This window comes from Vitis riparia, chromosome 4 (assembly GCF_004353265.1).
Source record: "Vitis riparia cultivar Riparia Gloire de Montpellier isolate 1030 chromosome 4, EGFV_Vit.rip_1.0, whole genome shotgun sequence".
NCBI lineage: Eukaryota > Viridiplantae > Streptophyta > Magnoliopsida > Vitales > Vitaceae > Vitis > Vitis riparia.
In genome coordinates this window covers 9,153,303-9,167,060 of record NC_048434.1, presented here as the reverse complement: position 1 = coordinate 9,167,060, position 13,758 = coordinate 9,153,303, and the positions used below count along the sequence as shown (strand labels likewise).

The window sequence follows — 13,758 nt, the reverse complement described above, 5'->3', positions numbered from 1 at the left end:
GCTAGGGTCATTTCTTTGGAATTTCACAAAATAGAGTAGGAAGAATTGAAACTCTAACCCTTAAGGCGATTTATATTAGAGTCCCCATGAGCTTAAGTGACTTTAGTCTAAAACAAGCTTAGGTTACCTGATCCAACTCACTTGGATCCTAATTAATTAATTAGTTCTAATGGTCTCCAATTAATTAGTTAGCTTAATCTAGAAAGACTATTTATAAGAGATTTAGTACAACTTTATGTTTCTACCAAAACGCCCTTATGCACGCTTATGACTTACATGTCTAAAATACCCTCAAAACATGTCATCATGAACTAGAAGCTCAAGCGGGGACCATTGAGACTTATAGGAAGATGTTGACTCCTTTAGAATCCAATAATGAAGTTGACTCAATACTCCACAAAAGAGAGTTAACTACACTATATTATCTTGTGAAATTACAACGAGCTAAAGTTTGAGTTTGTGACTTATTATTCATTGCATGCAAACTCTCTATGAATTGATGTTTGTAATCTAATAGGGTAGTGCTATCAGCCCATCAAGATTCTCTCCAATCCTTGAATTATATATCCTCTTATTATGTGATCCACTAGCATAATTTGGCTAATAAAGAGCAAATGTCCAATTATACTTAAGGAATTACTATAACCACAAATTTCACAATCACATGTCCTTTGGATCACCTAAAGGAATTTGTTGTCTTAAACTCATGAGATATCATGATGTCTCTACTGAGAATATTTTTGTCACCAACTTCCATCAATAGTGACTCAATCTGAAGGGAATATATGACTTATTAGTGTCTCACCCATAGGTTAAAACCATATATTGATTTCAACACAAGCTTAATATCCTCTCAAGGTTGAGAGTCCATGCAATTTAGTAGCTTGGTGAATCATGACAACTTGATAGCTTTACATTATGATTTACTATAGGTTTTATCCAATGTGTAACCATACATGTTAGTGCACTAACCATGGAAAACCTATCCTAATGGCCAAGATAAGTTATTCCTCCAATTAGGAGGTAGCACATTATAGTCTCTACTAAATTGTCCAAATCCATGAACTGACTTTGAACTACTTATCTATTTAAGGAAACCTATGACTCATATCTTTTGTATAACTCCTAATGCATCGAAGTCATGTGCAATGCAAGTGATATGAGTTTGAATGCTCAAATAAATATCAATGCATACAAAAGAAAGAAAATGGAAGGTCAAGTCTAACTTTGTTATATCATGACTTGCTATTAGGGGCTCATTCCTTATAAAGCATTTTAGTGGCTAATGTAAACATAAATCAACACATGGAGCACTAAAGAAAAAACAATCAATTATTATTTTTTATTTAACTATAAGGCATCAATAACTCTCAAGTTTAATATAGGATGGGTTAGATGTGAGACTTTTTGTACAATAATAGCAGTGCTTAAACTATATACTACATATTTGAATATCAAGTGTTGCAATTTCCACAATTAGGAATCCAATTTCACAAATTGGGGTAATGTAAAGAAGAAGTGTTTGTTGTGCAAAATGATGTTGTTTGGTATTTATTTGGTTCTCCAAAAAGGATAAAAGAAAAAAAAAACGGTGCTATTGCAACATGAAAGAATGTTTTGTTTTTGTTTTTTTTTCAACCTTGATAAAATGACATCTTACAATAATTTCTTTTTTCCCCATAGTAAAACATATTTTAATATTTTTGGTTTGTAAGAAATGAGTTAATGGAGGGCAATTATAAGGTTATTTTATAATATATGTTAATTTAATTGATACATGCTAGCTAGCAAACAATGCACTCTACTTTCGAAGTTAGGCTTAGGAGCTGTTGGTATTATCATCCTTAATAAAAACAAAGAGAAACTGTCAATACAATAAAAATTATTTAATTTTTTTTAAAAAAAAATCTTTAATTTATAGAAAAAAAGAGAAACAAATTTGAAAAATAATGTAAACAAATATTAAATTTAAATATATTTTTTTTCTATCCTCTTTTATTGCATTTTGGCTTTAATTTTTCCCATCAATTCTTTCTCTTGCACTTTTTATTAAAATTTTCAATATTCAAACAAATAGTGAATGTTTCTTTGCTTATGTTACCTAAAGATATCATAAAAGCTCAAATTTCATGATCTTAGGACTTGGGATATCTTTACCAACTTGCACATTGTCGAAAGGAGCAAACCTAATCTTTCGTAATGATGATGAAGAAAATGATTAAGCTAATAGTTTTCTTCAATTATATGTTATGTCCCCTTTTAATGAAAGTTAAAGAGTTTTAAGAACTAAATTTTTTGTTTTAATGGCCAAAAAATAAAAACACAAAATTGAGATACCATTGATATTGTATTAGTACTACTATTTCATAACTTTTATATCAAATTGAGATATTGCTAATATTGGATGATGATGATTACCATAAGCCCCAAATTGGAGCGGATTTCATGGAAAGCATTGTATGACAAGGCCTAGGTAAAAATATCTACTAGTTAATGCCAAAAAAAAAGTAGATCTTATGACAAGATAGTTAAGAGCAACATTTTCAAGAACAAAATGATAATCAAGCTTGGTGACCTTGGTCTAACATGAAAAATAGATTTGACTGTCATATGTAAAAGCTAACATTATAAAAAATTAGAATTACTAAGTGAGAGACATGAGGACAACATAACAAAGGGGGAAACATAGTCATGTCTTTTCAATACAAATGGAAAGCATGACTCTTTTCAACTTAAACATTTGAGTAAGTAATAGTTCATTGTTTTTTATTTATTTATTTTATTTATTTTTAACTCCAATATAAGCAATTGGTGTCAAGAAAGATGTAGAATTGAGTATTGAATCACTGAGATACATTTGTATAAGATATCCTTGAAAATTTGACAAAAAAAACATGGAAATGACAGAATATAAAGAAAAAAAAAAGTAGAGTCACAATTTTTTTTTTTGATTATTTATGGAAAATTTTTAAAAATTAAATTAAATTTTTTTATAAATGTGTTTTCCCCAAACTTTCACCACGAAATTCTTTTATAGCATTTCCTCCTATGTTAATTTTCAAGGAAAAAAACCTAGAAAGGATAGAATATATGGAAAGAAAAAAATAATAAAAGCAGGTAGAGTTATAAATTTTTTCTTTGATTATTTATGAAATTTTTTTAAAAATTAAATTAAATTTTAGATAAATGTATTTCTTCCAAACTTTCACTACGATATATATATATTTTATAGCATTTCCTCCTAAGTTATTTTTCAAGGAAAAAAAAACTTAGAAATGATAGAATATAAGGAATGAAAAAAAAAAGAATTATATAAATTTTTAGGAGAAATCTGTTTTTAGACTAATTGGTCCTGATAATTGGCAGTCCTCCTATTACGTATAATTGATGACAATGATATAAAATAATAATAGACAAAAATACCTTTTTGACTTACCACATGATAAATTGTTCTGACTCATGTGGTGTTTGTGAGACATATCATTTTTGTCTTTATTCCATTACTCTCCCTTATTTAACTGTTTTTGGATTTATCATTGTTTTTTAAATTCTTTTATAAATAATTGAAAATCAACATTATTTTCTATTTTTAAATTATAAATAAAAAATTACATTAATGATTCAAAAAATATTTTGAAAAATACTTTTTTTAAAATATATTAATTTAAATGAATAAAAACTATCTTTTACTAAAAGTAAGTAATTTGATAATTAAAACACTATTTAAAATAAACATATTGACTATTTTCTTTTCTTTTATATGTATAAATTGTCTCTTGTTGAAAATATGTTTAATTAAAAAATGAAAACTATTTTTAAAATGAAAATTGAAAACCTTGTTTACTACTTTTTTTTTATATGAAAATAATAAAAAGAATTCAATTTCATTTATTAATTATTATTTTTTAATTTTTCCATTAGTTATTTTAATAATAAAATAAAAAATATAATATGCTCACAATTAAACAAAGGAATTGACCAATTATGTGTTTTTTTTATGTTACTATCTTTTCCATGAAAAATAATTAAATAACTAAATTATATATATATTTATTACTCTTTTTAATTTTATTTCCTCTATTAGTTCTTTTTTTATGTAATAAAAATTTCTAATATATTCATATTTAACTAAGTAATAGATTAATTGTGCATATTTTGATCTATTAAAATAAATTACTTTCTAATTTAAATATGAAATATTATTGATAAAAAATAAATAATATATAATATCGTAATATCAATGATAATATCAAAATTTCTTAATGACATTGCTTGATGACAGAATCATCCTATGCATGACATCGTACATATTTATTCGATAACCTACCCCACTAATGATGAATAAGAACATAAATTGAATTCGATTTTTCCCATTTTCCTTGAGACAATAGAAATATGGTTAACTCATTCATATGCACACAATGCATTCTAGGTCTATGGAATTTGTGCAGGTGTATAAGGTATTTATACTAATTGTATATGGTAAATGTACCGACTATACAAGGGTGTACAAGACTACCTTCCTTGAAGGAATTCAACTGGTTTTTAAATGCTCACTTGCTCATTTCCCTTTGCCAAGGATAAGGGACATTCCATAGACATATTGCTTGATGACACACTTAACTCATACATTTTTTTGACTTCGTACATGTTCATTTGATTACCTACCCCCATTAATAATAAATGGGAACATAAATTGAGTTCAATTTTTTCCTTTTCCCCTCATATATGACAATGGAAATATGGTTAATCTACCCATATGCACACATTGTATTTTAGGTCTAAGTAATTTGTGCAGGTATACAATGTATTTACACTAAGTGTACAAGGTAAATGTACTAACTGTACAAGGTTGTACAAGGCTACTTTCCTTTAAGGAATTCAACTAATTTTTAAAAACTCAATCGCTCATTTCCCTTTGCCAAGGATGGGGGACATTTAACATCAATTTTAGATTTAGAAGAGTATTTTAATATTTTTAAATTATTAAATTATAATACATTATTCAATCAAAATTAATTATCACCATTAATTAAAAAATGGTCATGTTACAAAATAATCGATTAAAACAATGTCTATGTGATGTCCATAAAATAGAAAAAATATTCAAATAATTGTCTATCACCTTAAAGATATTTATATATAAAAATAGCTTTTATATATATATAATTTGTAAGTTAGATAACAAAAAAAAAAAAAGAATAATAATATTTTATGAGATGTTTAAAATTTGCTTAATATATATGAGAAATAATGTACAACATGTATATGATTTTGTAAGTAGGAAAAAAAAAATTTCTAGGGTGTTTAAAAGATATTAATTATATATTTTGCAAGTATGAAAAAAAATAAAATTTTATGAGGTGTTTAAAAAATTTTCACTTAAAAAGTACATTTAGCAATAATGATTTTTAACAATTGATTTCAAATATTCAATTTGTTGGACATGATTTTTGCGAGAAAAATAAGTGGAAATTGTGTCACCTCCCTAATTAGGTAATTAGGAATCAATCTACATGATCCCACCAATTAATATGTGAAAGAAAGGTGAGGTGAATGAAGAGAGAAAGAAAAAGAGAGAATGAAGGAAAAGTATGGAATTTGATTGTGTAGACCCTAAAATTTGTCATAATTTTATTTTTATGTTGATTTTGAGTTCAATTTTATCCTTAAATTTTAAATCCCAATTACATGTGATATTTTTGACCCACTTACCATTTAATTCTTAGTTTTTATTATTTTGTATATTGTTTTATTTTATTTTTATTTTTATTTTTTCTTTTTATTTTCTTCTTTTTCTTTTTTTTTTCTTTTCTCTTTTCTATTTCCTATCTCTTCCTACATTCCCCAATCATACCCACCATCTCTCTCTCTCCTTCCACACCCCCCATTCTTACGGCCATACCCCTATTTCCTCCATTTTTTATTTTATTATTATTATTATTATTATTATTATTATTATTATTATTATTATTTTTCACTTATCCCCCTTTTCCTAAGGTAGTCGACTCTCCATTTCCCAAATTTTTTTTTCTCTTCCCCAAAACACCCACACACCAACTAACCCATTACTTTTCCCTTATTATTACTCTCTCTTTTATTCATCTTCTTGGTGGACCACTCTACACACAACCCAACACCCACGCATGGCCGAAAATTTTCCCTATTCTTCCTCTTTTTGTTTTCTCCCGTTTTTTTCATCCACCCATTGGCAAAGACACTAGTCGACCCTCATTTTCTCTTCCAATTTTTTTCTTCTTCTCCCTGCAACCCTTCCCAAACACGGCCACATGACCACACTCCCTTCACTCTTCTCTCTAGTATTTTCTTCTTTTTGGATTTTTTCTAATCTTCTTCCATTCTTCTTCCTACCACAACTCTTTTACTTGTAGCAACACAACCACCACCTCACACATCTCCACCCGAACGACATTTTTTTTTCATTCTCTTATCTCATCTTCTTCATCTCATTCTCAATTTTTTTTTCTCTTTATTTTTTTTATTTTCTTTATTATTAGTATTATTTTCAAAAACTCAACCCCTCATCATTGTCAGCGAGACCACCGCCAGTCGCCGTTGGTGAGCCATTGCCTGTCGGTGACTCCCTCATTCTTCCATTTCCTTAACTTTCTCCCACTTTCTCATCTCATCCATTTTATTTTATTTTATTTTTTCTTCCATTTTATTCTCATTTTCCATTTTCCATTCCCAACTATCTTCACTGCTACTTTTTCATCCTTCCAAAATTTGAAATTGTTTAAGGTTTTTTTTTTCTCTTTGATTTTAATAGTGATTGTTGTTAAAATTAGGCTTGTGTGTTTGTTTGTGGGCCTTATGTTTGGGCTTTGAGATTTAGGTATGCATATTGGATATCTAGTTCTGCTTAATTAAATTTATTGGCTTTTTTTTTTTTTTTATTACATGTGGGCTCTACATATTAATTTTGGTTTGGTTTTAATTGTGGATTTATGTTTGTGTATTAAATTAGGCTTGAAGTATGAAATATTAAATTTAGGCCTAATGGAATTTATTTTGATTTGTCATATTTTAAACTTTGGTGAATTAATATTAAATTTGAGTTCATTTCTTGTTAATGAAATTTGTTGGATGGATTTATAATTGATAAATTTGACATGATATAATATTGTGGTATAGTTTGGATGTGGGTTAACATAAATCGGGCTTTATTTTGGTTGTGGATATAGGTTTTTATATTAAATTAGACTTGAATTATGAGATATTAAGTTTAGGCCTAATGAAATTTATTTTAATTTATCATGTTTTGAGTTTGATTAATTGAGCTTATATTTTGACTATTAATTTGGAAATTTTGGATTAGGACTTATGCCATGTGAGATATTTTTATTGGGTTATATTTGCTAATTTGGGACCATCTTGATTGACAAAATTTGTTGGACTAATTTGATATTTGAATTTGGGCTTGAATATCTATTGTGAATTTTATATATTTCTAGATATTTACATTTGGACTATTTTTGTTTTTGCATGGACCTATTTTACAATTTTGTTGATTGAGTACGAATTTATGACACGTGGAGTATGGAATTTCATGGAAGAAAGTGAGACTCGAAAAACTGTAAATGGAGCATTGAATTTGTTGTAAGTTTGTTTGGTATATATTTGATTTCCCACTTATATTTGATTTTATTTCTATAGGTTTCTGTAAATATTTGTTTATGTATATTCACTTGTTATGTACAAAATTGAACATTGAACAAATCAGAAATTTTGTTTAATGATTTTAAAATATTCTTCTTAGTAAAAGAAAGATTTTTTATTAATAAAATTCATAAAAACGCTTTGATAAAAATCCAAAAAAAAATTGTTTTTAATAGAATTTGAAAAATTGTTTTTAATAATAACAGTCCAAAAATTTCTTTATTTTATAAAAATTGTCCAAATATTTTTTTATAAATAAAGTTGTCCCAAAAATTAATTTTTTTTAATAAAATTGTCCAAAAAAATGTTTTTTTTATATTAATTCTTTTTCCTTAATTAAAATTGGATTAAAAGTCATTTTTAGAAGTAGAGGATTTAGATTTTTTCTTTTTAATTAAAAATTCTTTTGGAAATAAAGTTATTTATTTATTTTAATAATTTGTATAAGTCATTTTTCTTAAATGAAAACAAATTGAAATACTTTTGTAAGTAAAATTGTAAAAATTCAGTCTTTTCTAGTAAAGCAAGTAAAAATAATTTTTATGCCCAAATTGAAATTTTGTAATAAATTATTTTGATACAATAAGTGTAAATAACTTTCTTGAAAATTAAACACAAGTGAAATTGAATCAAATCATTGAAATCATTAATTTGAAATTCTTTTTAATAAACTCCTTTGAAATTTCTTGAAAAAACTATATTTTTTTTAATTAATTCAATAAATCAATTTGCATAATCCTCTTGTAATTTATTTTGTGTATTTTTCTAATTAGATTTCATCATTATTTTTGTGTATATTGATTTTCACTATAATTTGTATATTGATTATTTTTCTTAGTATCCATAATTAATTAATTAATTAATTGTCACAATTCCCTTAATTCGTTTAGTAGAAGTCATGCGTATTTGAGCTTAGAGGAGTTATACGGCTCACCATTGTACCTTCCTAATAAGTAACCTGATCTCCAGATCTAGATTCTGTTTTTGCAAACATGTCTTTTCCAAATAAGGAGTCACATAAGATTTTCTTTCTTATTTTGTTTTCCCTTTTAAAAAAAAATAAAATAAGTGGCGACTTCAAGTCTTTTTCTAAAAATCAAATTTTCACAAAAAAAAAAAAAAAAAAAAAAACGAGTCTCGCCGTCGAGTGGAAAGCATGTGAAAAACATGGGTCCACAGGTTGGTTTTTTCTTTTTGACAACCAAAGCCATTTTAGGAAATTTTGAAAGATAATATCCTTTAACTCTATCATTAGGTTTTGGGATCAAATATAAGGGATATGAGGACCTTGGGCCAATTATGAGGCCCATTAACCTCAAAACATAATTCTTCCTAAATTTTTTCTTTGATTATTTATGTAAAAATTTTAAAAAATAAATAAATTTTTTTATAAATGTATTTTTCTCCAAACTTTCGCCACGAAATTCTTTTATCATTTCACCCTATGTTTTCCTTTAGGATTATAATTATATTTTAAAATAAGAATAAGTGTGTTTAAAATTTGTGTTTTATTCTTTGATTATTTTTATAAGCTTTTTTTTTCTTTTTAAATAATTTCAACTTTACAAAACCATTAGTCTTAATATTTATGACTTTCTTTTTTAACCTTTTTTTTCCCTTTCTTTTCCTTCATATTTTAAATATTTCAATAAAAGTTTCATGATTATGTTACGTTCTCTTTTAGTGTAGGACTAATAAAATATCAAACAATTCAACGGGTGAAAACTAAAACAAATTTTAAAAAAACATATAAGTGATTATATATATTTGGTTCTATAAAGAAAATGCATGCTTTCCATTATATATAAAAAAAAGTAAACTAAGAGGGTGTTTGGTAAATCAATTTAATGACTTAAAATGACTTAATAATTTAATTTAAGTTGTTAAGTAGATTAAATATATTTAATAAAATAACTTAATATCATAACTTAAAGTTAAAAATAAATTTAAGTATTAAGTTAAAGTAGTTAAATAATTTTTAATCTCAAATATTTTTTATTTTATTTGCTCACATCTAATGAAAATATATTTAACAACCATGACTCCGCATCCATGACTCATTTTTTATAGTAAATATTTTAAGGTTATTTTATGTATTGACAATGCTTTAAGCATGAATAATTAATAAACAAACTTACTATTAAGATTAATGAAAATAAGTATTAGTTAAAATCAATGATGATAAATAGTAATTATAACTAATGAGAGTAAATATATTAATTTGATGATTTAGAATAAACTTTAAGTTAATTTTACTAAATAACCTTAATGCCTAAAATAAAAAATAAGTAATAAGTTTTAAGTTAATAACTTAGAGGATATTTGGTAAATCAACTTAATAACTTTATTAAGTTATTAAGTAGATTAAGTATTTTTAATCAAATAACTTAATATCAAAATTAAAAGTTAAAAATGACTTAAATATTAAGTTAAAATAGTTAATTTATTCTTAATCCCAATTTTTTTTTATCCACATTAAATGAGAGTATATTTAACAACAACTCATTTTTTACAACAAATATTTTAAAGTTATCTTATATATTATGATACTTTAAGTATGGACGTTTAATAAAAAAAAATTATTGCTTAGGATTAATGAAAATAAATATTAGTTAATAATAATAATAACAATAACAATAATAATAATAAATATTAATTACAACTAATAAGGGTGTGGACTCACATTTTTCACGTGCGTCCTCATTCAATGGGCAAGACTCATTTTTATATGGTGAAAAATTAGTTTTAGAAAAGTTGGAATCGCCACTTATTTTAGTTTATTTTAAAAGGGAAAATAAAAAAAGAAAGAAAACCCTAAAGAAGTGACTTCATAGTTTTGGAAAAGTAAGTCTTGAAAAACCCGAGTCTTGGTCTGGGGATCAAGTTACCTATTGGGAAGGTACCTCTAAGAGGTAGCACCCTTCTAAGCCCTAAAAAGGTTTCTACTGACTAAGTCGAGGGAAATGTGGCAATTGATTAATTGATTGAAGATACCTAGATAGATTAAGGTGATTTCAGAATTATCATGCCAAGCCAAAAAATCAAATCATGATAAAAAAAGAGTCAAAGTGTGTACCTGAACTGCTTCTCAAGTGCTATCATAAAACATCAAAGTTAGTATAGAAATATAGCACATAACATGTGTTTTATCCAAGCAAATCAAGCATACATTTAAGCACCTAAGGATCACATCAAGTATGGATATCATCAATAGCATACGTGTCCATAAAATTCTCGAAAGTAGGTAAGAAGGAGCGTACCTAGATAGTAAGCTAATACGCCTCTATGAGAAACAAGGTTAGACCAATAATAGATTCAAAATAATCTCATGTTCCACAAAGAGGAAGCATAATCAATCAAATATCGAACAAACAATAGGAAGAAAATATCAAGGATGTTGGGTCCCCACCAAGGCCCTATTTACTTTTGCATGAATTAATACTATGAGTCCCATTATTTTTGGAATCATAAAGGTTTATTCATGCTTGTTAAGAAAATCAAGAATCATGAAAATTAGTTGAAAATCAAAGAAAATAGTGAAAATGCATGCCCGAAGGAAGGTGGCAGCAAAAGATTTGTTGAAATCTGGATTTTAAAGTCTATGAACTCCTAAGGATGGGATTTTAAAGAAAACTAGAGTTATTTAATGGAAAAGATTTTGAAGTCCACATTAAAAATGTGTAAGTTCACAAGAAAATAAGTAATAAAAGGAGGATGGTGTGCACCAAGGTGGCAACTATGTGAGTGAGGTCCGGAGGTGCACTTGAGACTGCATTGCTGAAACAGATTCGTGTGGAGACCTCTGCAGATCGTTGGTAGCCTGGAAAGGAACTGGCCATATTAGTTTTAGAGCCCACGTTCACTGTGCTATTACTCATTCTCCAATTTTGGTCCTCAAGACTAACTAATTCATCCACTTTCTCATAACTCCTCTTTGGATTTCTGCATCCCAGCTTCTATGCTCTCATATCCATTGTAAGTTTCATATTAAACTCATTTTTTGTTGTTTTATCATCATGAGAATCAGTTTCTCATTTTCTGAAGCTTATAGGAATTCCGTTCCTTCCGGAGCTGCCGCCTAACTAGCATATTTTCGAATAAAGACCAGTAATGATCTCAGGCCTGCTGCCCATACATGCATCAATTACAGAATGGGGTGAAGATCCTGATGCCTTTCAAACATATTGCTTATCTGATCACGAGCCCTTCATTGGCACTGCTGGTGTAGAGATTTTCTATGCGTGTGGGAGATCTACATAAGATCTAATATCAATGTATCGATTCGATTCTCTATTATTGTACTGTGGGTTGTCGTGTGTTTTCTGTGTTTTGGCCTTGGGGATTCAAGTTGGAACTATCTTTTTACAGACCTGGCCACTTGTTTTCAGAGCAAGCTAAAACTACTTGAACGACATGTGAAGTCTGGATGATCAACTGAGTGAACCACAAGCTCAGAGGTTGGTGATTCTAATTCAAAGATGACCAGATTATTTTCCCCATGTCTAAGCACTGGAGTAGGGACATAGAGGTTGCACTGTGGTCCAGTTGACGGCCAAAAAAATCTTCCTATGTTGAATTCATTGACAAATGCGATCCCTTTATCCCATCCACTGAATGATATGAATGTCTTTTGTTTCATCAACTACAAAGCGGCCAGCATAGAGTGCTAATTCTATGGAAACCTCCTTAGTATTTTTTTTATATTCATAAGGGCCGATGTTTTATTGATTCTGGAATGTGCAATCTCCTTGATGGGCTTGATATCTAACACCTCATTCAGGGTTTTGGAAAAAAATTGCAACAATCTTCCAACTCTTCAGAACATTTCCATCCAGATAAACAAGAGACAAAATACCCTTCTGGTTAAACAAGTGTGACCCATAATTTACACGTCCCATGTTTTCAACTAAAACAAATAAGTTGATTTTGGAAGCACATTTAGTATCAGGAAGGCTTAAGTTCTGATTTGACCATCTTTCAATTGTACCTACATATGTTGGTCTTCCACTATTATCTTCAAAAGGGCATGAAATAAAAACCTGAGCTCTATCATGCACATTTGGTATGAACAAATTGCTGCCTTGGTCTTTTTCTGCATATCCTGATGTATATAATAAAAATCCAAACATCTGTCCCACAGACTCCATTGAAGTTGGATTTTCATATTCAACCACACCAATGGGATCTATTTTATCAATTAAATCAAACAAAGATCCAGTTTTTCTGTAACTGGATAGGTCCATATCCTCTCTTTTTAGTGTTGGAAGGAACTGAACGAAAAGATGTTGCACTGTGTCGATTCGCAACCCCTCGCAATGCTTTGAACTTCGCATTGTCCACATCACCAGATTCTCTAATTGGTGCATCATAATCATAGGAAGTAAGGTTTGGCTTGTAGTCAAACTCATCTGCACCAATATTGGCACCATTGTAAAATCCAAAGTTTGCCCCACCATGTGCCATATAAAGTATAGCGGAACCCTTCAGAGACAAAATTTTGTCAAGAGCAGCAGCTGTCTTATCTTAATCAACACAGGACTTATACCAGTGAGGGAGTCGGTGTGAATTTGAAGAAACAACTTCACCAAGGGTCCATCATCATGTCTTACAACAAATAGAGATGATGAATGAACTTGCCCATCATGGTCTTTCCTCTCAAAAAAAATATAATTTTGTTTTCATTATCCAACCTGTCAACTGTGATTTGGTTCACAAACTTCACTGCAATGAAACTCACTTGAAATTGAATAGCTAACCACCACCCAAAACCTGACAGGTGAGATTGGCTACCACCATTCTCGGCAGTTGCCGCACCTCCAGCCATCCTCCCAAGATGACTCCTCAACCCAAGGTGAACAATGACTATGTATCCATAAGCCACAGATCTGGCAAGAAAGACTAGAGGCATGCTCTGTTTTTTAACACATGCAGCATTGCATAATATTAACTGTTGGCTCTTCAAAATTTGTAGGTTGTTGCTGATTACAAGAAGTACCCATTCTACACTGTTCAGGAATCTTATCCTGTGATATTCCATATGACAAATTTTCCCAGTTCGATGCATCAATTCCATCCAAC

General features: G+C 28.5%; 1 pseudogene; it reads right to left on the bottom strand.

Moving 5' to 3' along the window:
* Window positions 1-12,064: 12,064 nt before the first annotated feature.
* Window positions 12,065-13,504, bottom strand: LOC117913217 (annotated as a pseudogene).
* Between the last annotated feature and the right edge of the window lie 254 nt (window positions 13,505-13,758).